Genomic DNA, 26,593 nt, shown 5'->3' with positions numbered 1-26,593 from the left:
CTGAAGAAAAAAACAGGTGAGGCAAGAACTAGAGGAGAATGTGGTCCATTAACTTTTAAGGAGCACCTGAAAGAGGAGGCCTCGGAGAGAAGGAGGAAGGATGTTAGAAAGAGCAGGGACAATTGCTGCTTATCTCAACCCTCAAACACTCCCCTCTGATCAGGTGTTATCTGCACTTGGAAGGCCAACACCAGTGATCCTAAACATTGGAACCCAAGCACACTGTTACCAAGTATCCTCTCCTTTGTTATTGGCATCTTGAATCTGGTCTGTTTCTTTCCTCTGGGACTTGGGTCCCTGTAGATGTCCTGTTTTACGAGGCCATTTAGCCAGTATGTGACTTAAACTAATTATATCATCTCTCTGGGACTCACTTGCTCATTTGGAAAATATCAGATTAGGAATTTTCAAATTCCTTCTAGTAGCTGTAGAACCCTTTTCTCAAATAAGATCTTTCATGGAGCTTCACTGTTCAAACAAACAAAATAAATGTATAGTGGCTATGGTTGAGGTTGGATCATAGGTCACCAGACACTGTGATCTTACTTATCATGCTCTGTACCTCAACCAATGGTTTTAGATCTAAGCTTAAGTCTTTGCATATAGACCCAAGTCCTATTAACTGACTTAAATAGAGGAAGTCTATTTTGGCTGATAATATTTGTGAATTTTGATAATGATGATGTTCTTTTGGGGCACTTTTGGTGGCCTGTCAATAGCCTTTTCGATGTCAATTTCATTTCTCATTTCTCCTTGTCCCTCAACTTTTCATTGTTGGCAGAGCTCTGATTTTGTTTTATTGTTTTCCTCTGACTGCTTAAGGAAAGTAAACTTTATTCCAGCTCCAAGGGATAACTGATAATTGGTCTAATTGTGATGGTCTTAAACTCTTTTCCAGTGATTTCATTAGGAATGGGTAGGGCATGTATCTCAATCTTGGCCTATAGAATTGAGGGTGATTCTGCTGAGGAGTTTCAAGGAAAGGTTTTTCTCACTAATAAAAAGAGCTGAATGGAGGAAACACTCCTGTTGTTAGATGTTGTCATCCATCTGGGATATCTGAAAGGCTCTAGTCCTCTTATGGCCATAAGGGGATGGTCCCATTCATGCACATTGAGTTTGCAGAGCAGAGAGAAGAAAAGGAACAGGAGGCTGAAAATACTATTCTGAAGCTGAAATAATTGTCCAAAGCTGACCCAGAGCTGCCCTCTCTATGGCCTTCTAACTGTATGATATAATAAAGATTTGTATTGTTTAGACCTCTATTAGTTGGATCTTCCATTACTTGTAGCTAAAACAATTATAATGGGTTCACCTGCTCTTTTGGCATAAAGGTGATAATCTTCAAAACCTGTTCATTCTATTACACGTTCAATAAATATTAATTAAACATGTATGTGCCAAGCATTGCCTAGGTGTTGATGATACCACAGAAAAGAGCACAGATATGGAGCTGACATCTTGCAAAGATGTCAAAACAGAGAGAAGCTTAATGTGGCTGGAGCACAGAGACCAAATTATGCAGGGTGTTATAAGCCAAGTTGAGGATTTATAAATTTTATTTGAAGAGGGGTAGAAAGTTTGAAGAATTTAAAATGAAGGAGACATAATCAGATTTGTGTTTTTAAGAAGACATGCTGGCTTATGAATAGAAAACATACCACACAAAGTCTGGAGTAGACACAGGAAGGACATTTACTTACTGTGGTCCCTTGAGAGAGGAAGTTAGTTTGAACTAGGATAATAACCTTAGAAAAGGAGATTCATATTTCAAGTTGTAACTTAATGGAATCATTAGCTTGTCCTGATCAATTGGATCTGGGTGGTGAGGGGGAGATCATTGTCAAAGTTGGCTCCCAAGTTTCTGGCATTGCATGGAGAATGGTGTGTTTTTTGAGCTAGGGAATGCTGGAGAAGGAGCAGGCTGAGGTAGCCTAGGAGGTTGGAGTTCAGTTTTGGCCATGTTAAGCATGAGATAACTGTGAGACATTTAAGTGGTCCTTTTAAGGAGGAAGGTGGAGATGGAAGCCTGCATATTCAACAAGGTGTCTCTGAGGGGAGGAAGAATTTAAATAATTGGATATTCCACTAGTGATGATAGATTTATATAATCAAACTCTGTGCTTGACAGCCAAACACATGCTGCTGCCAGGTATCTGCTCACAGGGTCCTTAATCAGCAGCTCTTTAACCATAAAGAGGAGCAAAATTAATAAGGAGCTGAGTCCAGCTCCTTCTAATAATGTGAACTAATCTGCATTTATATGTTATAGACACTATTGACGCAACCCTCAAAGTATGCCCCAAACTCTGCCTCTGTTGCCCATCTTCATTGGTACAGTCCTAATCTAGACCACTATGCACTATAGTATTTCATCTGGACCAGTGCCACAGGCTTCTGATATCTCTCTGTGAAGATGTCAGCAAGGCAGTTTGATTATGGTTTTGGGGTCAGGAAAGAATCTGGGGTTAATGAGGTAAATTTAGAGTCCTTGAAATGAGGTAGGAGTTAGACAAGCAATCAGGGCAGGGAATATTGTAAGCATAAAGAGAAAATGCAAAAGCACAGAGAAATAAGCTAGTATTTGTTTAGGGAACTCAAAGTTAAAAGAGGAAACTGATGTTAAGTATAATTAGTCACTGAGATAAACACTTATATTGTGGAGAGAATTAGTAATCTGCTTAAGATTATATAATTTTTTCTTTTAAAATAATATGGTACATGGTATGGGTTTGTCACACAATTCGTGTGGATTGGAGAGATTCATGCTTAGAAGTAAGGCTGATACAGGGCAAGTACATGGTCAGTCTCTTGTACTACACAAGGTATTGAGATTTTGTGCTGTAACTCAGTTTGCTTGAACCCTTATCAGAGGAGGCTTGGTTGATGATGAGAAAAACACATTAGTTCAGATTCAACAAATAATTATTAAGAAGACTATTGTATAAGCTCTGGGTCATACAAAGGGAGGTCAGACATGGCTCTGACCTTTGAGATGATCATCTGGGAGGGAAATGAGACATGCAAGCTCATAACTACATTACAAGAAGGAATGTGAAGCCAGACGGCTTTAAAAAGTCAGGGAATGTGGGCGCCTGGGTGGCTCAGTGGGTTAAGCCGCTGCCTTTGGCTCAAGTCATGATCTCGGGGTCCTGGGATCGAGTCCCACATCGGGCTCTCTCCTCGGCGGGGAGCCTGCTTCCCTTCCTCTCTTTCTGCCTGCCTCTCTGTCTACTTGTGATCGCTCTCTGTCAAGTAAATAAATAAAATCTTAAAAAAAAAAAAAGTCAGGGAATGTGGGAAGTGAAGGTGTTCCAGGGAAGGCGGGTGAAGCCTGAAAGGGAAAGACAAAGCTTTTTTAAATTTGCAAGTGAGTTTGTTGTCTGTACAAAAGAAGAGGAAAGGACTGATGGCCCATGGCTCATGGTGGGTTCAGAAAGGGATGAAGACCAAAGCTCTGTGTCAATGTGTCACTTGAAGAAACCCAACAAATAACGATCCAGATTTAAGACAGATCAGTTAGAGTAGGGTTAACGAAGTTACCAAATAATATTTGGTCTTATAAAAGAATTTGCCATGGAATAAGGAAGCAGTGCTGTCTGCAAAGACAAGGGAGAATTTTGTTTAAAATGTTTTCTTTCTACAAGTCTCCAGCTCTCACACTGCACACATAGTCCATACAGCCACCAGCACTTTCTTCCCTTTGGTGCGTGGGGCGATGCTGCCATGGCTCATTTCCTGACCGTGTAACTGCTTCAACCCAATGGCAACTGGGGCACATGTAGAATAGAATAAAATCATAGGTAATGAAAAGACATTAATAGCCTGAGCAGGTAGTTGGGTGGCTCTTTGAGGGAAGCCGATCACTTTGCTTGATAGGATAAAGTCATTGTGATAATGTTGGTCAAAATCTGCCCAAGGGCAACCAACTGCTTTTATCTGCACTGCTGTGGGTTGGCAAACCATTAGACTGATTTTTGGGTTTGTTTGTTTGTTAATTCTCCCTTAAATCTGGATAATACATAAAGCAGCAAGCTTAAAATTAGAAAAATTTTTGGATTTGGTCTGAAATAATGGTAATATATTGCAAAGGAGAAGAAAAACCAAAATGGAGTTCCTCAAAGCTAGACCTTTTTTTTCTGGAAAAAAAAAATGGGGAGATTCATAAGGCAAGACAAAAAAGTTCTATTTTGACAGTCTGTAATTCAAAACCAACAGGGGGAGAAAGAAATTCTAAAGATCTTAATACCCATTTAATAACAAGTTTGGTGTCTGTTTTAAACATTTGCAGAATTAAGACTTCCATTGTGAAGTTGTGTGTTTTTTGGGAGCCTGGCCCCTGTGACTATGAGTTTCATTGATTGGAGGTGCATTGTATCATGTGTGGACATGTGTGTGTTTAAAGCTCTTGCTAAATTGGATTTTTTTTTGTACCGATCTTACAGGAGGATTTGTGGAATCCTTTCCAGATATGATATTACATTATTGTAAAAGCTTTATTCCTCTTATCTTTGTGGGCAGAGGGTCAAAATGGATTGCATACAAGGATTAATACCAGCCTTCGGTAGAACAGAATAAACTGGGATGGATTGCACAAGACATTTTAACAAATGCTAGAGGTCCTGGCTTGCCTTTATCTTTTCCCTCTGAGATTTCAGAAAATGTTTCAAGAATATCATTTGGAGGAAAGCAGAAGTCAGAAATACAAAATTCCAGCAGAAACAAAGGCTGAACTTAGGTAAAACATCAATCTTAGTTTCATCAAACACTTAAATGGTTAAAAAAATAATAGTAGAAATATTCTTAGCTCTTCCTGCCTTGATGAAATAGGACACCCCAAGGCTCTACCGTATGCTCTGCTCTCTCCTGCCCTTCTCCAAGGAGCGTATTTCCCTTCTCTGGTTTTCTTTGTAACCTGCAAGTGAAGATCTGGCCAGTGTCCAGCCATACTTCTGAGCAGACCTCTCATCCTGGGGCTGTCCTACTGCCTGACATGTTTTTTAAAAATATTTCTTCTTAGTATTTTTTTTTTAAAGATTTTATTTTATTTATTTATTTGACAGAGATCACAAGTAGGCAGAGACACAGGCAGAGAGGAGGAAGCAGGCCCCTTGCCGAGCAGAGAGCCCGACGTGGGGCTCGATCCCAGGACCCTGAGATCATGACCTGAGCCGAAGGCAGAGGATTAACCCACTGAGCCACCCAGGCGCCCCTTTTCTTAGTATTTTTTTTAAAGATTTCACTCATTCATTTGACAGAGAGATCACAAGTAGGCAGAGCCGTAGGCAGAGAGAGAGGGGGAAGCAGGCTCCCCACTGAGCAGAGAGCCCTATGAGGGGCTCAATCCCAGGACCCTGAGATCATGACCTGAGCTGAAGGCAGAGGCTTTAACCCACTGAGCCACCCAGGCGCCCCTGCCTGACATGTTTTAAATGAAAGTTTTATGTGGCTGATATATAGACCAGTCCCTTTGTTACGGAATTGTTATCACTAAAGCTTTTGTGGGAAAGTATTAACTCAAGAGAGTATTAATAGCATGGTCTAGGATTAATCCTTTTTCTTCTCAAATGTTACAATTTAAGAAATGTATAGCCTGCCCTTGCCCCGGAGGACTAGCAAGAGCACCCCTTGCTACCTCCCTTTGAAAAGACAGATGTTTTCTATGCAATTAAAGTGTAAGTAAGTTATAATTAATTAAGGTGTCCATGAGAGACTTAAAAAAAACAAATCTGAAATTACAGTGAACAGCAGGTGACTTTTAATGTGGGTAGAACAGCTAACAAAGGTGAGAGTAATCTCTGCGTGGGAGCTGATGGGTGTAAGGGAAAGAAAAGAGAAGAAAATGGGCCTCTGTCCTGTTCTTCTGGATATTTAAGTCAAGAAAGCCAGAGAAACTGATCCATTATTGAGCAAAGCACACTAATAAATCCCAGAATATCAATGATATGCCCAAGCCAAGCCACAGGGAGCAGAGAGCCAAAGTGTTGTGCAAATTAAAGACGGGATTGAGTTTTCAGAGGATTGGGGCGGGTGGTGGGGGGAGCAGAGCCTGAGAAGCAGAGATGCAGGAAGTCTTCAGGGAATATCTATTGTTCAAGGTTTACTTGTTTATTTTTGTTCGGTTCATGGTATTCAACCATCATGCCTTGTTTTTTGGGTAGAAATCAAACCAAAGGGGTGGTGTTCTTTCTCTGACACAGAAATGGGAAGACAGAGTTAAGTGTGACTAGAAGGGAGAAGAGCAGCTTCTTTCCTACTCCCCCCCCCACCCCCCAGTCCTGCCTCCCATTGGGGGAAGCCCCTGGGAGGATGAGCAAGTTGGCCCACTTCCTCTGCATGGGGGATGGTGGCCGGAAAAGTGTCTTCCTAATCTCAAAAGGCAGCTGCCTTACACTCAGCTCTAGATGCCTGCTTGTTAAGCATTTTCTTTTTTCTTTTCACTCTCTCTTTTTTTTTTTTTTTTTTTTTTAGATTTTGTCTATTCATCTGACTGAGAGAGACACAGCAAGAGAGAGAACGCAAGCAGGGGGAGTGGAAGAGGAAGAAGCAGGCTTCCTGCAGAGCAGGGAGCCAGATGTGGGATTCCATCCCAGGCTCCTGCGATCATGACCTGAGCCAGAGGCAGGCGCTTAAGGGCTGAGCCACGCAGGCGCCCTTGTTAAGCATTTTCAAAGGGAATTCTAGAAGTGGTAGTGGAAAGCATTCTTAGAGAATCATCTCTGGAGCCACCATGACCTGGGTTTGACTCTTGCATCTGACAATATAAAATCTGTACAAATATGGACAAATTTTAAGACTTTTAAAAAAATGTTTGCCTCCATCTTTGGATTCGTATTGTACTAAACTACATAATACTTGTCAAGCAAGTGGCACTGGGCCTGATGCCTGATAGGTATGTGAAACATGGTATTTTCTATTAATGTCAGTGGATTGGGTCTCTGTAATGAAACCTTAAGATGAACTAAAGCTGAGGCCAGAAGACATAGGAAGAAGGCTCACCTATTTCTTCTCTCCTCTCCCTCTTTCTTTTTTTACCTTCCCTATCATCTATTCCGGCTCGGAGCGATCATCTATTCTGTGCTGAGGTGATGCAAGAGTTAGATCGGGAGATAATTCCAGGTGGCTAAGGAGTTACTAGCAGACAGAAAAGAGGAGCTCAACATGGGTGCTTAACAGCAGAGAGGAATTTCATTGGTTTTCTGGTCAAGGCAGCACTTCTGTGCTCACTTGGCTGACAAGGAGAGATGCTCCCCTCTTCCTGACCACATGCCAAGCCACCCATATCCTTAGGGGCACCTCCTGGTAACTTTGTCTCCCCTGCATGGTGCTTGTCAAGGAGGGGCCTCCCACTGTTGTCATCACCGAGCTTGGTTGGATAAAGGTGGAGTGAGGAAGTGGTCCATCCTTGTTGTTGGGTCCTTGCTGCAACTGGCTGATGACAGGTTGGTCTGTGATTTAACATACAGAGCATATCAGGAGGGAAAATGTCTTCTCAGAGTCTATTTTCTGTCCATGGTGTGTGGCCCTCTTCTGTTCTCAGCTACCTTTTTTCTTTCTTTCTTTCTTTCTTTTTTTTTTTGCCTCCCCTAGGCCCTGAATTCTACCCAGGGGTTTCTCATGGATTTTAGTCTTCTGAGTTCTGTTATTTTCTTCCCGGGCATCTGCACGGCTCAGTTCAGGGGTGAGAAAGCCAACACTCTGTGTGGGTCATCCTTTTCCCAGCTCTCTCTGGAAATATTCTTTTTTCATATATTTAATTCTGCTTGGATGTTACTCAGCCCATGAGAGAGTTTAATGTTGTAATATTACAAATCAGATCTTCTGAATCTGAAGGAGTCTACTCAGTATTATGGAACCTTGGTTACACTGCTTAGTAAGTAAGAAGGGAGGGTGACTTTGAGTTCAGAGGAGACACTCCTTTACGTGCTCATCCCGTAGCTGGGACAGATGCTTTATAATTTCTTAGATGAATAATTTAAAAAATGGTTGTGGATTGTTCCACAGTGTAAGTTGAGAAAATGTCAGTGTCAGGCTTATCACTAAACTCTGTAAGATGGGCGCTAGCAGAATCATACAGTAGAGATATTATGTCTTTTATCATAAGATCACAATAAAGTATTCTAGGTTCAAATAGGATAAGAGCAGGGCACTTGGGTGGCTCAGTGATTTAAGCCTCTGCCTTCAGCTCAGGTTGTGATCTCAGGGTCCTGGGATTGAGCCCTGCATCGGGCTCTCTGCTCAGTGGGGAGCCTGTCCGGCCTCCCCATCCCCCGCCTGCCTCTCTCTCTGTCAAATAAATAAATAAATAATGATACTAATTTAAAAAATAGGATAAGAGCTAATAAGGGCCTTTATTGCAACATGCAAATAAGCTGTCTTGAATGGTGGCAGAGGTGAAGAATGTTGACCGTTTGGTTGATTTCCCTTCCTTTCTTGAGGGGAAGATTTGATCATCTAAAGACATTGTGTGAAAGAAAACATTGTAACTGCAAATCATGTCTTTACAAGAAACAATGAAAAACCTATTAAAATTGGCTTACTTGCTACATCAGCTTCTCTGTGCTGTGGAACTTCAAAATGTAATTACTGGGCTGAGCAAAGACAACGAATTAAAAAAAAAAAAAAGGCCCTACAACCAAGATAAGCACACTCCCCAGTGTTTCTTCGGTTATGTGTAATCCCCATGGCTTCCACACTATAAACAATCCTTTGCGTTTTCTAAAGCTTTATTAATATTACAGTAAATTAAATATCCTCAGAGAATGATTATTTTCTCGTAATGAGTAATAATAATTGTTCTGTGCTGACCTTCTATGGCTACATTTCTCCAAAGAATTGATGATCCCTGTATTTTTGTTATACTTTTTTGTTTATATTTGTGGTTTTTATTTTTATCCTAGGATATTTTAAATTGAGATTGATACATATACCATATCTATGCCATTCAAGAGAATCTGTGAGACTAGAGAAAATAACATTAAACGTTAGCTGGACCATGGCTGTGCTGTCTTGGGCAGGTTAAGCAACATCTTGAATTTCCATTTCTTCATCTGTATAATAGGAATAATATACTTAATGCATGGAGTTTTTAGAAGGTTTAAAAGAGATTATGAATGTGAAAGTAGTTTTTAAAGCATGATGCAAAATATAGTTATTAGTTGTTCTAATTATTCGCAATAAGATAGTAATTACTATCATTTGAGAAACATGTTCCTATCATTTACTGAATACTCTGATTTTTAGAGCATTTCTGCCTGGACTCAACAGAATCTTGGTATCAAAATACATAGTGGTGAAAGTCCTTGTTTCTACTTTGAGCTTTCATAGTTAGATTCTTTTTCATTGCTCAGAGGTATATCTCACCAGTGCAGGGACTGAGGGAAACTTTGACACTACCCTACAGACCCCACGACCCATCCTTGTTAGATCAGTCTTTTAAGGTACACAGATCTATGAGAATATTTTTCTTCATAAGCACCAGCAATTCATGCCAATGGTTTGTTTACTTTTATGAGATTTATCCAATCTGGTTGATTGATTTGTCATCAAGACTCCAACTTGGGCTTTAGACCTTATGTCCACTGATAGTTTGGGAAACTTATTTTATCACATCCTTGGGTTCTGCATTCATGGTTTGTGTTCTTCAAGTGGCCCCCCATGGAGCATATTTGCTTTTACCTGTGGTCACTGTATAAAGCAAGCACACCAAAGACTTAATAGAGTCAGTTGTCTGCCTAGAAGGTTAAAGTTGCTTTACTCCTTGAATTTGTTTGCAAGACAAATGGACTTTCAAAGATGTCTGTACCAGTACCAGTTGTTTGCTTGCATTAGACTGACCTCCCCCAAGTTCAAGCAACCTTCAGGAAGCTTGTTCCATGAATTTTGTTGCAATGATTTAGGTTTGTGAACTCTAGAATTCTAACAATGCTTTTTAAGAAATGGTACAGGACCCATCTATCTGACATGGTTTAAGTCACTCCAAACCTGAGTGCGGTGAGATTCACAGTGTCCTAGACACAGTGCCTGGGCTAATAGTTCTGTGAATCTCTAAAGAATGTCATAATTAACTGGAAAATGAGATATTTCATGGCAGCTTCATACCCTTTCATAGCTTTCTTCTTTCTTCCATACCGTAACTTTGTATAACAGCTTCTCTCTTTGATCTGTATGTACAAAGTGTTTACATACAGAGAGATTCCATGTATTCCTTTTGAATTTAACAGGTCCTTATACTACAGGTTTCAAGTTGGTGGAATACAAATGTTTTAAATAAATGCCTTAAAGCAAAATGTCTCAAAGAGATAGTTTCCTAGGACAGAGATAACTCAAACTGAAACAATTCATTTTCACAAGAAGAGAGCCTGGGATTATTTCAACTTCAGATCATCTTACTTGGAATTCCTCAATCTTCTCTGTGGTTTTCCAGGCACTTGTTATATGTTCTTGCCTCTAGATATTCTTTGGTATCATTTCAAATATGAGTTGGTGGCCTTCTCACCTTTTGTGAAGTCAAATTATTGTAAACTCAATAGTGGCTTCCATTCTTCTTAGACAAAGTAACCTAGCAATACCTACTAGGTTCTAGGTACTATGCTAGAGGTATTACCAACATTATCTCATTTAATCTACAGAGAAATATTGTGAAGAAATGTGTTATTGTCCCTTTTATATGAATGAAAAACAGAAGGGCTCCCTGTTCAGTGGGGTGTCTGCTTCTCCCTCTACCCCTCTCCATTCTCCCTCCCCCTCTGCCTTCCCCCTGACCCCGCCACTGGCTCATGCTGTCTTAGGCTCTCTCTCTCTCAAATAAATAAATCTTCCAAAAAAAAAAGAGAAAGAAATAAATCATGAAGTTATAGTAAATTATGCCAGTGTGCATCAATCTAATGTGTGTGTGTGTGTTTAATTACAGTCTGTCTACTTGCAAGTAAAGATTTGAAGTATCTGGAGATCACAGTATGTCTCATGCCCACTGCTGTAGAACCCACACATGGACATGACATGATTGCCTCACATGACTTTGAGAACAGAGATCTCACCTTGGGGTGTTTCCTTCTGTTGACATCTAATGCAAGGGTATCACTGTTAATAAATACAAAATGAACTTAGAAAACTCTAAACTACCATGAAATTCGGTGCTGCCCTGCTGGTGTGACTTTTTAATCCCAATGTGACCTAAAGGACGCAAATTAATTAGCACATAGTTAGCATGAGATGAATCCAGTGGTTTAGTTATAGACAGCTTTAGAAAGTGGCACCCTTGGGGCGCTTGGGTGGCTCAGGTGTTAAGCATCTGCCTTCAGCTCGAGTCATGATCCCGGGGTCCTGGAATCAAGCCCCACATTGGGCTCCCTGCTTGGCAGGGAACCTGTTTCTCCCTCTCTTACTCTTCCTGCTTCTGTTCCCTCTCTTGCTATCTCTGTATGTCAAATAAATAAATAAAATCTTTAAAAAAATAATGAAACACTTAATAAAAATAAATAAAGTGGCACCCAGGGCCCAGTACTGGCAGTGGTCCACACTTCCTTTCTCTTGGAAGGAATAGGAATCATCAGTGCTGAACACTGGCAGGATTGGGTCTTTTCACGCTGACTCAGATTTTATATGGAAGAGAATTTTAATACCCCAGATAAACAGAGCCTTGGGAAATGGTGGATTTTTTATGGATCTAAATTAGTAAAATGACAAAATAACCTGGATAATATGTGGCGCTATAAAGTTATTAAGTATCTACCTTTGCTTGAATGAGGAGGAACTGATCATGTAAAGTGTAGTAATAAAAGTCTTAAGTAGAGGAAATTGTAGATGTAGATAGTTGGGTAGATCCATTGATCCATAGAGCCATTGATCCATCCATTGATCAATTGATTGCTGCACCCAACTGTCCGTCCATGTGTAACATAGCACACCTTAAAGTAGATAATGAGGCTTAAGTAATTTTTTCTCCTGTGGTCAATTGTAACAGTAAAATGGAATCAGTAATGCTACTATCTGGGTAAGGAACTCAAGACATGCAATGACTCCAGTAAGGAATTATCCTGGCTTTAGCTTTTTTTGTGCTTATGTATCTTCATTAGCGAACAATGGTATCCATATCTTTACAACTATCAGAGAGTCAGGAATCAGAAACTGTACTTTAACTCTTATTTTCCCCACATGTAAAATGAAAGGGCAAATTAGATGATCTCAAAGATCCTTGTAAACATTACAGGATAAGTGGAAAGAATTGGTTTTTAAATTTGACTTGTGTTGGAATCCTGGCTTCATTCCTTTCTAGTTATATAATTCCTCTGTGCCTTAGCTTTTTTTCCCCCTGTAAAATGAGAGTGTAATATTATTTCATATGGTTAATGGGAATATTAAATTACAATAACAAAAAGAGCTTAGCACATTATAGATAAGCAAGGGATATTTTCCCTCACTTTTTAGGACTATAGGGACTGATTGAGATACTAAAAGTTAGCTATTATTCTTGCTCTTGATTTTAATGGTTCGGATGAAACTGTTAAAAACGTATGAGATTACTTGGGTCAATAGGCAGTTGCATTCCTATAAGCCATGGTTAGGAGAGAAATAACTCACACAGCTGCTGTGGAAATTAAATAAATGAGATATTTTAAAGTGATTTATTGATTCCTCCATATCTGTGTGCTGACATTGTGCTGGGTGTATACTGATGGGCAAACCCAGATGAGGCTCCTGCCATCAGGAGAGTGGGGAGACCATTATTATTCTAGGGAACACACTGAAGGAACACTATGTGGCCCCTTCTCTTGGGAGAATGGATCCCCATTGATTCCTAAGAAATACTGAGTATGGTAGGCTTCCCCTTCCTGGGTGGTGAATCAGGGGTAGTGCAAGTAAAGTGAAGTGCCTTTGATGCAGGAAACCGGAGTTCACACAAGGTTCTTTTCACCCCAGTTTATCACGAAGATACCTGTGAGCTGATAAAATAAAGTAGCCAAGAACTAAGAGATTTGGGGAGACTCTGCTTCCTTGTGGGCTGCCATGGTCTCTTTGCTTGTAGTGTCTTGTTTCTCTCTGTGACATTTTTGCCTCGTAGTGTTTGATTTCCATGACCTACCGTGGCCCTGACAATATATCATGGTTTGGTTTCAGCTTCTGCTCACCAGCCACTTCATTATCTTCTTAAGGCCTAATTAAATTTTCCAAAGGAGTCAACTTGGATTATCTCTCCTTTTTGCTCCAAGTCATACCAAAGTCCCTGACCAGTGTGGACACTGCTCCTGAGTTGGGTGCCCATTCTTCATCCTATCAGTTGTGGCCAGGGCTGCTGGACTGACTTTCAGCAGGAGTAGTGAATAGCAGAGGCCCTGGGTGGAGGGCGGGTGGGGGAGGGGGGGTGTCCACTGTGATTTATCAAGACTCAGCATAGAGCTTGGATAAAATATTTGTTCAGATCATCTGATTTCTATACTCCCCAAACAGCCTTCTGTTAACTTGCATGTCTTTTCAGGCATCTACCTCACTTTGGGAACACCTACCTGACTTTGGAAACATTATGAATTGAATGGTTGTTGGAACATAATGGTCACTTTGTTGGAAATCAGTACATGGGTATTTGATCTGTAGTTTCATCTCTTGTTGGTCAGTGACCACCAATCTGGTTCACTTCATGTGTAATGACAAAACTAAATATGTAACACCTGTTAGAATGGCAAAAATTAAAAAAAAAAAACACAAGAAGCAACAAGTGTTGATAAGGATGTGGAGAAAAAAATGAATCCTTGTGCACTGATGGTGGGAATGCAAATTGATGCAGCCACTGTGGAAAACATTTTGGAGGCTCAAAAAGATATATGCACCCCTTTGTTTATTGCAGCATTATTTGCAATTGCCAAGATGTGAAAGCTACCCACGTATCCCTTAATAGATGCATGGCTGCAGAAGATGTGGTATATATACAATGGAATATTACTCAGCCATAAAAGGAAGGAAATCTTGCTATCTGTAACGTGGATGGACCTAGAGGGTATAATACTAAGTGAAATAAGTCAGAGAAAGACAAATACCATAATATTTCGCTCATATGTGGAATTTAAGAAACAAATGAACAAACAAACTGGAAAAGAAACAAACAAAAAAAACACACTCCAATGCAGAGAACAAACTGGTGGTTTCTAGAGGGGATTAAGAGTACACTTATCTTGATGATCACTAAGATATGTACAGGATTGTTGAATCATTATATTATATACTTGAAACTATATAACACTGTATGTTAGTAATAGTTGAATAAAAAAAATTTTAAAAAGAAGCACCAAATGTATAAAGTGGAAGACAACATGCTGGGATGGTAACTTCTCCAAGAACCAGATTCACTGCTGGAATCTTAAGTCTTTAACCTCCAGTATTAGAGAATGGGCACACAATTTCAGTTCAAATTTGAGAATTAATTTGTTGGTATATAATGCCCCAAATTATTTCCTTATAAAAAATAGTACAGAATAGACAGATAAAATATAGAAAATAAAAATAGCTATAAAACTGTTCCTGAACAATAGCCAAATGTTTAAATTTTTAAGTACATCCCTCCCAAAAGGGGATAAGAAAGTGTGCAAAATATATGTAATGCTACATTTATAAAAATGGGATTATACTGTTCATACTTTTGTCGTTTATTCACCTTACAATATTTTAAAATTTTATTTCCATTTCTCTAAATGGTCTTCTACCATATATGTAATGACATCCTTCCATATAAACAAAACACATACCTCCTAAATTGTCGGGCAATTAATTGTTATTACAGACAATATCACAGTGAACTATTTTAGCTAAATATCTGCCACTCTCCACAAGGACTCCTTTGGGGGCACCTAGTTGATTTGGTTGATGCCCTGCCCAGACTCCCTTTCCTAGACCAATGCATCTGTCCCCCAGCTGCTGCGTTTTTGACTGCTAATGACTCACAGCTGCTCCCTTTCACCAGCTAGATAACAGCTCCCAGATAATGGGAACCTACTTGTCAAGGTTACAACTCCAGGGCTGGAGGCAGCTGCAGTCTAAGATCAACTAAGACCATCCTTCTTGATTCCAGGTAGGGACGATTCTGCAGGGGCAATTTGGGCTCTTGCTTGACTCTTTTCTCCTCTAGAACTACAGTCTCATTTCCTTAAAGGTTTTCCTGAAGAGCACTTCCTCAATATATTATATGCACTAGAATCCAAGACTCTGGGGAATATGACTTGAGAAAATGATGACGACCTATGTGGAACGTATAAAGAAGGGCATATGGAAAGGACCACTGATTTTTTGGAATGACATCTTTATTGAGAATGAAATTCACACACCGTACAATCCATCCTTTTAAAAGGAAAAGAAAAAAAAAACCCAAGGGTTCAAAAATATTCACAGATATATGTGCCCATCAAGACAATTTGAGAACATTTCCTCACCCTAGAAAGAAACCTCTTACACTTTAGCTGCAGCCATCCCTTCACCCCGGCCCCAGGCAAGCACCGATCTCTCTGCAGCCTCTGCAGCTTTGGCTTACTTGGATATGCCACATAGATGGAATGATATGATAGGTGGTCTTTTGTGACTGGCTTCTATCACTTCGCGTAATGTTTTCTCTTTTCAAGGTTCATCCACGTTCATATTAAAATTTCATCAGTTGCCCGGTATTGATCTTCATAGCTATGTTTTCTTCATTCTAATCCAGATTCATGCAGTGCATTTACACATTTAGGGTTGCTGTGATTTCTTGGCAAATTGATCTGTTTAACATTATGGAATGTTCCTCAAATTCATATATTTTAAAAAGTTATTATATATTGTTATTGAATTTAGAAGCTCCATATATTACTCTGGATGCAAGTTCTTTGTCAGAAACACGTCTTGCAAATGTTGTTTTCTAGCATATGGCTTGTCTATTCATTTTCTTGATAGTATTTTAATTTTATTTTTTTAAGACTTATTTACTTATTTGAGAGAGATTGAAATTGAGTGTGGGGAGGAGCAGAAGGAGAGGGACAAGTAGTCTCTGTGCTCACAGGGCTCAGTCTCAGGACCCTGAGATCATGACCTGAGCCAAAACCAAGATTCAGATGCTTAACCGAATGAGCCGCTGAGGTGCCCTGATAGTATCTTATTTTAAAGTTTTTATTTTAATTCCAGTTAATGGTCTTGATAGTATCTTTTGATGAGAATTACTTTTAACATGATAAAAGTAAAGACTTTTGCTTTATCATATATATTTTAGAAAGAGCTCATTGGTTTCTGCAAAATACCTGCTGGAATTATAATCGAAATTGTATTGAATATCTAGATCAATTTGGATATAATCGACATCTTAACAACATTATTTCTAATACCTGAACGTGATATCTTGCTCTATTTATTTAGGTCTTCCTTAATCTCAGCATTATTTTTGAAAAGATTTTATGCATGTATGTATCTTTTTAGAGCGCAAGGCAGGGAAGGGGCAAAAGGAGAGGGAGGGAAAGACTCTCCAGGAGACACTTTGTTGAGCATGGAGCCTGATAGGAAGCTCAGTCTCATGACCCTGAAATCACGACTGAGCCAAGTCCGTGGCTTAATTGACTACGCCACCCAGGCACCCCAATCTCAGCCTTCTTTTAAGTTCTCCTTGTAGTATTTTGTTAAATACATTTCTAATTATTGATTTTTGGATGTTATTGTGATACTAAAAAAAATTTCCCAATGGTTTGCTGCTAGCATATTCATCTTATTTTTGTATATGGACACTCTACCCAGAAGCCTTACTGAATTCATTTAGGATCTAAGGATTTTTTACCTAACTAGTCATGTAATCTATGAAGAGAGAATGTTTTACTTATTTCCTTCCAAACTTTATGCTTTGTATTTTCTTTTTATGTCTTTTTTCTCTGGTTAGGACCTTCATAAAATGTTGAATAGATGTGGTCAGAATGGACATCCTTGTCTTAGTCTTGAACTTGGAGAGAAAATATTCATTATTTTACAATGACATACGATGTTAGATGTCTCGGGTTCCCCTCATTAAGTTAAAAAAGTTCCTTTCTGTTTCTACTTTTAGAAATTGCACATTTATTACATATATGGATGTTGAATTTTGTTAAATTCTCTTTTTTCCATCAAGTTAAATGAGCATATGGTTCTCTTCCTTTTTTCTTTTAGCATGATGAATTGTATCAGCTGATTTTGAATGTTAAAACAAACACATTTTGGGGGTAAATTGCACTGGGTCATACGGTATTTTCCTATGTTTTGCTGAATTTCATTTGCTTGTGTTTTCTTAAGGAATTTTGCCATTGTTTTCCTAAAGAATGTTGGGCTTGATAAAGCTAAGAAGGACAAATTAGAGGTCATAAATTTGAAACTAATGATTTCAAAAGCCATGAGGAAATTGTTGAAAGTTTTGACAACTTGTATGTATTTATACATAAAGAAAAACAAAGGCAAATTGTCATACAGATTAAATTCACACAGAATAAAACTACCACTTGAGGGCTTTTTCTTTATTGTCTGTCCTGGTAACAGAGATTTCTTTTATTAACAAGTTGTTCTTACTCTGTGCTTTTTGAATATTCTTAAATTACTTTGAAAAAAGGATTATTTATTTTTTAAAGTTAAATATATTAATAGCTATGGTTTCTTATTTTAAAATATTGCATGTAATTATTTCTTGTCTTTGGATATTAATAACTTATATGCTCTTATCATTTCTAAAAAGTCTTTGCCTTTCTCTAAATCAATCAAATTTATAATTAGATTATTAAGGTGACCTTTATGTTTGGATAATCTGTTGAGTTTTCTGGTATGGCCACCAGGAAACTCAGAGATTTCCTTCTCCTCTATACATTAAAAAAAAAAAAAAAGTGAATAGAAAGAATTATTTCTTGGTGTTCTCTATATTTTAATTAATTCAAAATGTTGTGAGAGTTCTTTTGTTTACCAAACATAGAATAAAAGAATGATACAGGGAATCAACTCAAAAGAAAATTTTGGTCTTCTTAGGCTATCTATGTTGATATAAATAGATCTTGGTGACCATATCTTTCATACTGAAAGAAACATCATGTTCATGTACAAAAACTGACAGTATTTACAGAATGTTTTATTTCTCAGTTTTAATACTCTTGCCAATCAGGGACAATCATAATATAGTTGTATGGGATAAATTAACAGCTTAGGGATTTGTCAATTTTCTCACCTTTCATAATATATCATCTTTCTCCCAGTATAATCAGTGCCTAAATCTTTACAAAATTGATTATGTGTTATAGCTTAGTGGAAGGTTCCATTCTCTTCCATTTAGTATTGTTAGTTATTATAATAAGTTAACAGATAATTTGTTTTTGTCATTCACAGGGGCTTCTCCTGCTTCTTTATATTCATCTAACTGCCTCTGAAGTAAGGTCAAGACCTGGAATGTGTCTTCTGGAAGGAACACCTAAAGAATCTGACTAAGGGACTGTAACAGGTGTTCTTTCTCTTTTCCCTCCCTTTTAAGATATTCACTCTTGGACAAACTATGACCATGTTGTGAGGAAGTTGGGCCATATAGGTGTTCTGGTCAGCATCTGCAGCTAGGGTCTCAGCCCAAGGCCAGCATTAACCACTGGGCAAGTGAATGAGCAAACCTTCAAATGATCCCAATCCCAGTCCTTCAAGTCATCTCAGCTAATGACCAGTAAAGTGGAGATGAGTTGTCTTTACCAAGGCCTGTTCAGATTTCAGGTTCATGAGGAAACTAGGTATCATTTTGAGCCACTTCATTTTGGAATAATTTGTTATGCTATCATCATAGCTGGAATTGATTTTAGTTCTGGAGCACAGTAACTGGAACAGTTAATATAGGGGATACATTTATAGGTATCGCTGAAATCACCACCACCAACAGTGACTGGGAGTCAAGATTTCCAGAACTATTTGGGTTCAGAAGCAGAAAACAATAGCTACAGGTTGCTTTCTTCCCAGATCATTGACATAAGTCTCCCAGATTCCAAGAGCCAGTGCTCTTTGCACATTTTTATGTTTTATCCTCTTTTTTTTTTTTTTTAAATTATCATACCTTTGTAGAAAACTCTGTTCTTTAGTTACAGTACTCCCAAATTGTTTATCTTTGGCAAATATGAGATATGTGACCAATTTTTCAAATGCAGCAAAGTTACCCTGGGATTAGATATTTTCTACTGGGAATTTAAAATGAATCATCTGTAAGTTGATTGAAAGTTGGACATCTAGATAAAGAGCTGGGAATTAGAACTTTTGGATAGGGGCGCCTGGGTGGCTCAGTGGGTTTAGCTGTTGCCTTTGGCTCAGGTCATGATCCCAGGGTCCTGGGATCGAGCCCTGCATCGGGCTCTCCCCTCAGGAGGGAGCCTGCTTCCTCCTCCTCTCTCTCTGCCTGCTTGTCATCTCCCTCTGTCAAATAAATAAATAAAACCTTTAAAAAAAAACAGAAAAAAACTTTTGGATAGATTTATCTTAATTTTCTCTTGTGGAGGAAAAGGGAGGATTTTTTCCCCTATATATTTATGTGACAGATTATAATCTTGTTCACAGTATATGAATGTAGAGTATACCTGTAGCAATCTTTGTCTTGTGTGGCTGGTTTATCACTTCTTTCATTCAGTGTTTTCACTGCATAAGAAATCTTTTGGTTGCAAGTGACAGAAAATATAATTCAAACTATTTTAAACAATCAAGGCAATGATAGGTTACCCTAACAGATAATCAGATCTAGAACTTAAGAATGCATGTGTTCCAGTCCAGTTGGAAGCTCTATCGACCCATTATAGCTCCGGGCTCTGCCTTCTAGGTACCAAATGGCTGTTTTAATTCTAGGTTTCCTAACCTAAAATTAGATTCTAATTCTAGAATTAGAATTCTACCAATTCTAGGTATTCGTTCATACCTAGAATTCATGATCTACCAACTAGGGTGAGAGAGAGAAAGCTTCTACTTCCCAGGAGTGTTTGATAAAATCCTTTTACATTTCTTTGGTTCTAAGTAACGTGGTCATATTTATTTATTTATTTTTTAAAGATTTTTTAAATTTATTTGACAGAGAGAGATCACAAGCAGGCAGAGAGGCAGGCAGAGAGGAGGAAGCAGGCTCCCTGCTGAGCAGAGAGCCCCATGCGGGACTCGATCCCAGGACTCTGAGATCATGACCTGAGCCGAAGGCAGCGGCTTAACCCACTGAGCCACCCAGGTGCCCCTTTGTGGTCATATTTAAACCAATCACTGTGGACAAAGTGATTGTGGATGCTAATTGACTTAAGCCTAGTAGACTCCTCTCCTGGAATTGGTAGTGCACTGGGGTCAAGGCCTCTGCACCATGTGACTGAGACTGGGAGATGGAGGCTGTCAAAGGGACTTCGGGGCTACCAAGGAGTACATTTTCAGAGAGGGAGCAAACAAATGTCTAGACATCTACTGAGTATTTACCCTATACCTGGCACTATAGTGCTAAATGCTCTTTGTGTGGCAGTCCTACTGGCTCTTTTCCTGTTTTACAGGTGGAATCTTGCTAAAAGAGAATGCAGGCAAGGTAGGAAGGGCATATTCTTGTATGCATGTGCATATTTATGTAGATATGTATCATTTCTTTATTATTTGTCTGAGTCTGCTAAGAAAGACATGTTGTTAACATTATCCTGAGTATTGTTGAGAAGAAATAAGCTTGCTTGTAATTTAGAATAGAGTCTTTTTACTTCACTTTTGTTACCATGGGCAGCTGCCTTATGTTAGGTGTTTGCTCAGTTAAGTCCCTTAGGAAGCCACCTTTTCTTTAGTTAGGTGGTGCTGTTTCCTTCCATATGGAGTATAATTTAAGGGAGAATGGATTTCAAGCATGTCTCAAAGTGAGAAATTTTGAATGTGACATACAGGAAAATGTTTTTTATTATTATTACTTTTAATTTAAATTCAATTTGCCAATGTATAATACATCCTTGTTTTTTGGTGTAGTGTTCAGTAATTCATTAGTTGCGTGTAACATCCAGTGCTCATCATGTCACATAAAATACTTTTTAGATCTTGTAGGTGATCTTAGCTTTTTAATCCCTTATTTTATTTGAGCCTGATTTACCTCATTGCATATAAGACAAAGTGATTTGAGAAGATATTAATAGATTATAATGCTCTATTATGTTATAAATAAAAATCTCACTTTCTGGAAATTTTATTTTGAATACTCATTTCTGGATTGCATAGGTACTAAACTGAAGATATCATCGTTTCTTTGCTTCATTTTGGTCAATTTATATATATTTTGAATATAAAGCATAAAAGTAAATATCATGCGGTATTAATCATTTTATAAGACAAGTACTCTTCTTTATATGATTATTCTTATAAGTATTTGGTAAGATATTTCTGAATACCTGGTTCATATTTTACAAAGGAAATTTAAGAAGCATCAATAATAAATCACAAAATAAATAGGAATCTTATCACTGACATTTTATTTTTTTTATTTTTTTTTTTTTTTAAAGATTTTATTTATTTATTTGACAGAGAGAGAGATCACAAGTAAGCAGAGAGGCAGGCAGAGAGAGAGAGAGAGAGGGAAGCAGGCTCCCTGCTGAGCAGAGAGCCTGATGCGGGACTCGATCCCAGGACCCTGAGATCATGACCTGAGCCGAAGGCAGCGGCTTAACCCACTGAGCCACCCAGGCGCCCCATCACTGACATTTTAATCTGTGGATCTTATGATAGCCTGAATTGTGTCCCCTCAAAACTCACACGTTGAAGTTATAACACCCAGTTCCTAAGAATATGACTGTGTGTACAGCTAGGCCCTTTGAAAAGGTGATGAAGTGAAATGAGGCTTTGTACGGTGGGCCCTCAAGTAATCAGACTGGTATCTACACAGAGACAACAGGGATGCCTGCACAGAGGAAACACCATGTGACGATGTGACAGACAGGCACCCATCAGCAAGCCCAGTGGAGAGGCCTCAGGAGGAGCCAAACCTGCCGACTGACACCTTGATCTTGGATTGCCAGCCTCCAGAATTATGAGCAAATAAATTTCTGTTATTTAAGCTTCTCAGTCTGTGGTACTTTATTGTGGCAGCTCTAGCAAAGGATTATAATCTTCTATAAATGTGTGTGGAAAGCCAGGTCAGGGAGTAAGATGGGTTCATCGATGCCTCCTCATCATCTGACTAGAATCTGGCCCGGAGAAGGTGCACGGGAAGGGTTTGTGGAGTTGACATGAGTAAACACACACTGTTTTGATCGTGTCAGAGGCAGAGCAGCTGGCTGCCAGCCTGGCACTTTCTGGCTTCCACCTGAAATTTCCAGACTGTTGTTTGGTTCTTTCTAAGTGAAAGTGGTTGTTTTTGTTCTTTCTGATTATAAAGAAAGATGTAAAAACATACACATATAGAAACGCATGTTCACTGTAAAAATAATCTATTGATGGGCTAAAGTATGAAAAAGAAAGTAAAATTCACTGAGAATTCCCCCAGTCAAAGTAACCACTATTTAAACTTTGATATATGTACATTTCTCAAGACATTTTTGGGGGGAAGGCAGGGAGCCAGTATTGTTGTTAATTTCTCTCTCTCTCTGACAAGTACATGATATGATTATATAGTGTGTGTTGTTTTGTAAAATCCCTTTTCCATATAATTTGAATATCTTTCATACTAGAAAATAAATGTAGATTTATAGTAGCAATTTCTAGGGGGTGACTTATATTTCACTTAAGGAATGTGTAATAGCTTCTTTAAGTCTAGTCCCAACTATGGATAGTTAGCTTGTTTCTGGTGTTTTCCTCCCGTGAATAGAGCTGTGAGGATTTAGTCTTTTTGCTGTGGTTCTTATCTCATTTTCCCTCCTTCTACTTGCCAACTCTTTACTTGCCAAGGACAGGAAGCAAATAGAACATCATGCCATTCAACCCTTGTGGGGAATTGTGGAACTAGTAACGTAGAGGCAGAGGTCACGTAGACACCTTTAGAGGAAATCCTTGCAGAATTCCCTCACTTGGGAAATCTCCATCTGCTCTCCGGAACCCAAACCTCTCCGGCGAGCTCCAGACTTGGCACCGCACATCGCCTCCCTGACGTCTGCACCTTGGATATATTAACTTCAGAATGTCCACAACAGATTTCTCGCTCAGATCATGTCTTTCACGGACAGATCTTCCCCTTCTCAGGCAATAGTACCATTGTTCACCCAGGGGCTGACGTCCGGAACAGAGGGTGTTCCTGTCCTCACCTTCCACATCCATCCCACTGAGGAGTCTCTGCTGATTTTCTCTTCCAGCTCCCCTCCACCCTGCCCCCGTCCCTTCACCACTGTTCATTTTTGCAGCACACTCTTCCCTCTTGCCTGGATTGTGATATCAGCCTTCTTGCTGGGCTCATGCCCTCCTCTCCTGCTTCTTCCTGAGCCTGAGTGATCACACCACGCCCCACCTGTAAATGCCTCAGTGGCTCCCCTTTATACACTGCAAGGAAAAGTTCTAACTCCTTGCCTTTGTCTGCAAACCAAATGTGATTGCATTTCTTCATGTTCAACATCACTTTGCATCCCTCTTCCCCTTATTGCATTGCTCCAGCCCCACTTTATTATGGTTTCTATAAGGTCCCCCTCTTTTTTTTTTTTTCACCTGAGGCCTGGGACAAGAGCTGTTTCCTCTTCCCAGACTGCTCTTCCTTCTACCCTGTTGGGTTTAGCTCTTTCCCGTCCCCTAATCTGCTGCTTCAATGTGACCTCTACAGGGAGAGATTTTTCTGAGCATTTAATCTAAAGTGTGTTCCCCTCTACTTGATTCTTTTTAACTTAATTAACCTTTGACCTTTGGCAAGTTATTGATTTCTCTGTGTGTCAGTTTCACCATCTGTAATGTGGGGATAGATAATAGCTGTCTTGAAAGGTTTTTTTTTTTTTAAAGGTTTTATTTTTGACAGAGAGAGATCACAAGTAAGCAGAGAGGCAGGCAGAGAGAGAGGGGGAAGCAGGCTCCCTGCTGAGCAGAGAGCCCAATGCGGGGCTTGATCCCAGGACCCTCAGATCATGACCCGAGCCAAAGGCAGAGGCTTAACCTACTGAGCCACCGAAATGCCCCATGTCTTGAAAGGTTTTGAGGGTTAGTGACTGCCTATGACAAATAGCTGCTGCAGGGCGTGGCATACAGCTGATACCCAAGCCCCATCCCCCAAGTCCCCTTTCCTAGCTTCTTTCTCCCATCCTCCTAGCGCATGATGCTGATTCTGGCCTATACTTGCATGGGCTATTGTAGGCTCTTCTTTCTCTCCTGATCTGGGCTGACTTCTTTAGCTTTCTGTTTTCTTTTTGGCCCATATCCTTTAAACAAAAAACTCTTTTAACTGCCTCTGGTTTACACATCTGAGCCACTTTGATCTATTTCTTTCTAGCATAAGAGACATTTGTTCACTTTTGTAAGTAAGGTGCATGCCATAGTTTTTTTTTTTTTTTTTTTTTTCCCAAAGACCCCTATAGTTCTTTCTAGAGAAGATGCTTGCCTGATCTCCCCAAAGATAGTGTACAAGGTGGATGGCTTTCATTCTGTCCACATGCAAAGGATGTTTTTATAATAAGGGACATTTCTTGCCCAATTTTGAGGCTTTAACATTGTTTTATACTGCAAATGGAATATAGCATAATGGCCCTCTGTGTTAAGAATCTTTTTTTGCAATGACTTTTTAAATGCACCATCTATTTTTTCCAAGGTTACAATTAGAATTACATGACCATAGGACTTTTCTGGAAGGCATAAAGCTGTTCTCTGGAGCCCAGCCCCCTCAGACACCTTGGCATGAATAATTTGAAGAATGGCTGGGATCCCATATGTTTCTTCATTCCTCCTAGACAGTGCTGACATTTGGGAATTTATTCTTAGAGTTTGCTTCTTTGAACATGTTTGGTTCAATTAGTCTACTGAAGCTGAGGTGGCATAAACTGTTTTTTAAAGAAGTGGTGCCGTATTCAGAGCAGGATGTTTGAGACACAACAGATGGGCTTGTGATCAGGCTAGATTGCCATTTATCAAGTTTAGAGTAAACTCAGTGGATCCACAGCACCTAACCCAGTTCTCGAAGAAGTAGAAGCTCAAGAAATGCTGATCAGAAGAAAGAATGAATCATAAACCACTAACGGCTGGAACTCTATTGATGCCTTGGGGAAAGGAGAAAATTTAAATGAGTTGGAGAATATTTATGTGTCAGATGTACTACAGAGTGAGTAACTTGCTAATTTTCTTTCCTGAGATTAAAAGGTCAGAACTGCTTTCCATGATAGTAACTACCATTTGCTGAGGACCTACTATAATGGGTATCTACTGTTTCTGTTTGTCCAGCGTCTCTATTCCTTTTGGGGTACTGCGCCTATCCCGATAATCAGTGAGATGATCAAACATGGTCTTGCCCAGCACGTGTCCCAGGCTGAGCCAGTTCCTCTACCCCATCCCCAATGCAATTGTTCTTGGTGCCAAAGGTAAGGCCTGCTGGGGGCTTCCTCTGGACTGGTGTTGAGCTATTCAGAGTAAAGTTTTCTATTTGAACTGGGATTGCTAAACTCAGAACTGGTGAGTCTAAGTACTAGGATGTGGGGTAACTGTTTAATGGCAAACTCTGGTTGACTTTTACAAATGCGTAAACACACACACACACACATGTATTTTAAATTTTATATACATCCTGTTGATATCAAATATGTGTAGCATATAATTTTCAAGTAATATTAAAATGTTCAGCACTTTAAAAAAAAAGTATATTTAATTATTTGACAGAGATCACAAGTAGGCAGAGAGCGAGGCAGAGAGAGAGGGAAGCAGTTTCCCCTCTGAGCAGAGGTGCCCGATGTTGGGCTTGATCCCAGGACCCTGAGATCATGACCTGAGCCGAAGGCAGAGGCTTAACCCCCTGAGCCACCCAGGAGCCCCCAAATGTTCAGCACTTTTTATTGTAAATTCCATGTAACCTGTGGATTCTCACAGGATGCTTGCGTGGATTTTTGCTTAACTTTTGAGTGTGTGGTTGGCCTATGATGTCGTTGATGATGGTTCCAACATCAATATCGGTTGGTATTTTCCTTTATCTTGGTGAAAAAGAAATAGATATAAGCTAAAATTTATATGCTTGCCAATGATGTGACTATCCTGCTGAAGGTGGAGGAAGCCAGTGAATAGAGTTCTCTTTTCTTTAGGTCAAAAGCTTAGTCATTGTACAGAGGCTGATCTATTCGCTACTAAGTATTCCTATACTTGCTAAGAATGCAGGCTGAGGAAGTCATACAGATCTCAGCTTGAATCCTACCTTAGGGCAAATCACTTTGACATCTGGTTTATTAGAAAAACGAGAACAAAGAACAACAGGCATCCAGGCATCTTTTAGATTTTTCTGAGGGTTAAATGAGATGATATTTAACAACCAAACACTTCACCTGTAAAATGGAGACAGTAGCCTCTGTGTGCAGCCATTTTAAGAAATGGAAGTAAGAAAGTGCCAGAAATAAGCAGGGTCCTCCACATGTTAGAACTGTTTGGTGGCTATAAAAACTCAGGCCCCTCCATCTAGCTAGAGCAAAAAAGAAAACAGAAAATCCCTGGGCAGAATCTCTTCTGTTGGTCCCTGCTTGTTTCC

The 26,593-nt window shown here is 39.4% G+C and overlaps 1 long non-coding RNA gene across 5 annotated transcripts in view; it reads left to right on the top strand.

Annotated features, from left to right (window-relative positions):
• LOC101670048 overlaps positions 1-22,026 on the top strand; it is an 81,910-nt gene extending 59,884 nt beyond the window's left edge. For 4 of the 5 annotated variants that reach the window (XR_001179657.2, XR_001179655.2, XR_006603751.1 and 1 more), the window contains 2 exons: positions 18,337-18,448; positions 21,851-22,026. This is a non-coding gene — a long non-coding RNA (uncharacterized LOC101670048). Of the gene's footprint in view, positions 1-14,714; positions 15,062-18,336; positions 18,449-21,850 lie in introns of those variants that run through there. The other variant, XR_006603753.1, reaches the window with a different exon arrangement.
• Positions 22,027-26,593: the final 4,567 nt, after the last annotated feature.

The sequence above is a fragment of the Mustela putorius genome, unplaced genomic scaffold (assembly GCF_011764305.1).
Source record: "Mustela putorius furo isolate JIRA1106 unplaced genomic scaffold, ASM1176430v1.1 tig00000129_pilon_pilon_pilon, whole genome shotgun sequence".
Lineage (NCBI taxonomy): Eukaryota > Metazoa > Chordata > Mammalia > Carnivora > Mustelidae > Mustela > Mustela putorius.
Note: the sequence above shows the minus strand (reverse complement) of the source record. Positions and strands in the feature narration are given on the sequence as shown.